This window comes from Muntiacus reevesi, chromosome 3 (assembly GCF_963930625.1).
Source record: "Muntiacus reevesi chromosome 3, mMunRee1.1, whole genome shotgun sequence".
Classification (NCBI taxonomy): Eukaryota; Metazoa; Chordata; class Mammalia; order Artiodactyla; family Cervidae; genus Muntiacus; species Muntiacus reevesi.
Window position 1 is genome coordinate 59,788,131 of NC_089251.1, and position 3,773 is coordinate 59,791,903.

Genomic DNA, 3,773 nt, shown 5'->3' on the forward strand with positions numbered 1-3,773 from the left:
TACTTTATAAAGATGAGTAGGAGAGAGAATTAGGTGCCTTCACTCAATCTCCCAGGCTCACATAGCCTCTCTCGTTCATGTGTTCCAAGCTCAAGTAAATGACCCCAACTTTTACTACCAAGGCCCCAGGCAAGAAACCTGAGGCTCATCATAGATGCCATTTCCTTCTTCCCCCCACCCCGCCCCGGTCCTGCCTCCCCTGCACATCAATTTGGTCCTTAAGACTGTTCTCTCTCATTGGTGTCTCAAGATTTTCTCTCCTCCTCCCCTTCATTTCTTCTGTATTACTGTGTCGTATTTATTTCTGCATTTCTGTGTAATATTGATAAGAACAAGATGTTATCTGTGTCTCAGGGAGGACTCTCAGTCCTCAGATTCATATAAAAGAAATATAACTTCATCTAGATTTACTTCAATTTCTATTTGGAGCTCCACCACCACCAGCAAAGCCATTGTTCCATAGGAAGAGTGGAAATTTAATCCCAGTATGTTTTAGTTCATCCCTACCCCACCTCATATTTCTCTGCCTCCTCTGGGCCATCTCTGTGATACCACTGCTATTCACTGGACTTGGGTCCCCTAAGATCTCTCTGGAGTCTTACTGACCTTTCCTTTCCCCACTCAGTCAACAACTCTGCCCAGAGAGCATCATCAGCAGACCCTCTTCAGGACCTACCTAATGTTCTGGGTCTTGGATTTGGGGACCAACACTAAGAGGCTATGACCATTCCCTTCTGGAACCTTCCTAACTCCAGACTCCCAGCTTCCTCCCAGCCCCACCCTGCCCAAAGGAACTTTTAATTATGACTTTAGACTAAAAGGCACTCCCTCTATTGTGGTGTTTACCCTCAGAGGCATCTCACTTAATCTTCTTAGTGAGTTTGAGTTTTAGCCAGAGACTATCAGGGTGTTTTCTGCTATTGCTCTCCTTCCCTGAGAAAATTAAACTGGACCAACTTCTGGGATGGAGATGGCTAAGGGAAAGTTCTGAAAATAAATAAATAAAGGAAAATACACAGAGGAGAAAAACATCAATATCTCAAAACATTACTTTAATCTTGGGTTTTATTTTCTCAGAAGAGGGCTGTTGGAGGATGGAGGGAACAAAAAGTGCCCACCAAAGTGAGAGGGCATCTTGAGATTGAAAAATGAGGAAGGCAGCTGCATATAATCAATGGATCAATTTATTATAGAGTAACATACTCACAGGGTGGGATAATAGGAAAGCATTTGCAAATGCATTCCACACCAATTAGAAGCCATTGGGACTGTTTTATAGTCAACCTAGGGTATAGGAGTACATGCTTGGAAATCAGATATGCATTCCGATGTCAAGATTTATGAATGAGTAACCAGTCTCATGGGTGCCAGGATTATGTCAGCAAAGGTCTCATCATTGTTTGGGTATTAACAGAACATAGAAGTCACCTGGTTCTGTGCAGTGTGTGCTATGCTCAGTCAACTGTTTATTAAACAATATGTATTAACTACAAAGCCCTTGATAACAGATAAGTAATCTGCCACAAAGTAGAGTCCTGAGTAGAGTCAGTGGAAGAACTGGAGGAACTCTATGGGTCCAGGATGGCATCAGTTATACTAACAGCCATACAAAGACCCTATCTCTAGGTCAGATCATTTTATTGTGCTTAACACTCAAACTACCAACTCACCAACTTCACTTAGATATCTAAGAAGCACAATGATACAACATAATTATTACTGTTTTGAGCATTAAAAGTCTCCATTGACACTACCTCTGACACAAAGCAGAATTAAAAATAACTTCAAATCTATACTTAAGTCATATGCGGTTCATTCCACTTGAGGTAGCATCAACTTGCTAGTATCATAATCACAGAGAAGAGCTCCACCAACTGGGGAGCTGGTTCTTGTATGTTAGAGTAGCTAAAGAATTAGGGGCCTGTTATCAGTTGGATGATAATGGCTTCTGATTGGGTAGTGAAGTGAAGTGAAGAAGTGAAGTCGCTCAGTCGTGTCCGACTCTTGGACGATAGCATGAACTGTAGCCTGCCGGGCTCCTCCATCCATAGAGTTCTCCAGACAAGAATACTGGAGTGTGTTGCCATTGGTCGGGTGGTACTAATTAGGAGGTTTGTGGCTTAAGCTTTCTCTAAGAAATATTACTTAATGGATTCCAAAGTGCTTTGTTAAACTTGTAGAATGTAATTATAAGAAATATTCTTCTGAAAATAAATACACAAATTAAACAAAAAAAATTTTTTTAAGAAATATATTCTTCTGAAGAACTGTTGGGTGGAGAGTGGGAAAAATCTCTCCATCAATGAAACAGGAATAAAATTCCTAGTTTCAACAAAGGTAAAGGGCAGAGGCTACACTTCCACAGACCATTTCTATCGAATGTTACAAAGAAGTGTTTCAAAATAGTGTCAGGCTTCAAAAACCATGATGAGTTGTACTCCTTTCTTCTGAGTGTGAAACTGGTCAGTAGAACCACCTGGCGGGGCTAGTGTTTGCAGCTGATTGCTCTTCTCTGCCTTTGGGAAGGATAGAAGGAAAAGAATGCTAGGTGAAGGGTTCCTTTCTGATGCAATTGCTTATATTTTGTTCTTCATTCTCATGGTTTGCTTCTTTTCCTGAAGAAGAAAGGGGAGGGTTATTGTCTGGTATATTCTATTATTTTAATTTTTTATATTAATATTGAGGGTGTGCATTGTAACAAAACTTTCAGTAACAAAACTCTCAAAAAGTTAAAAATGGGAATTCCCTTGCAGCTCAGTGGTTAGGACTCCACACTTTCAAAAAAAGTTAAAGGTTTAACTCCTTCATGACTACTCACCCTTTGCCACATGTTACCAAATATTTCCTTTCCTTTATAAGGCAAGTAGTTCTTTTAGCTCTGCTTATTTTTATATATATATTGAGAATTCCTTGGTGGTTCAGTGGCTTGGACTCTGCATTTTCACTGTTGAGGGCCCAGATTAGATTCCTGGTGAGGGAGCTAAGATCTCCCCACTACTATTTTGCTTTTTCTTTCTTTTCTTTACTTTCTTTCTTTCTTTCTTTCTTTCTTTTTTTTTTTTTTTTGTGGAGAGATCTTAGTACCCTGACCAGCGATTGAATCTGGGCCCTCAGCAGTGAAAGTGCAGAATCAAGACACTGGACCACCGGGGAATTGCCAGTATTGCTTTACTTTTGAACCTACACTTTCTCACTGAATGTCCACATCTGTACATACGTTTGTAATCTATTTTGTAATGTCTTAAGATAGAACAAACCACAGTAAATTTAACCACTGATATATCATACTATACTTAACCATCAAGTTTCTTTCTACTCTTTGCTATAAGAAGCATTTCTGCAATGAACATTCTTGTGTGTGCATATGTATGAATTTTCCTTGGGATAGATAAGATGTGTATTTACTAAGTCCAATTGTCGCTGGGTGGGTGGGTGGGAGAAAAGGGTGAAATGGGTCAAAGATCTCAGACTTTAGTTTTCAAAGCTAGATGTTTTGGGGGCTTATCTCTCTGGTGCAGGTCTTAAAAGGTGGGGTGACCAATATAGGGTTCAAACCCTTCACACTTCAGGGAGAAGTTCCATGTTTTGAATTCCCGCTTAATTGTAAGTTATAAACTGGGGATGGGGTTTATAATCAGATTGTATGCCAGCCTCTCCTACTCACTTCGATGTGGTTTTCTTCTCATTTGCCAGTGTGTAGTTGTCACTTAACTAGGCTTTGGGTTTTTCCCAGAGGAAACTGTTCCACATGTAGTTATAGACTCAGTGTGTCT

General features: G+C 40.1%; 1 pseudogene; it reads left to right on the forward strand.

The window, feature by feature from the left end:
* Positions 1-2,347: 2,347 nt before the first annotated feature.
* On the forward strand, positions 2,348-2,550 carry LOC136165558 (small nucleolar RNA U3; annotated as a pseudogene).
* The last annotated feature ends 1,223 nt before the right edge of the window (positions 2,551-3,773 follow it).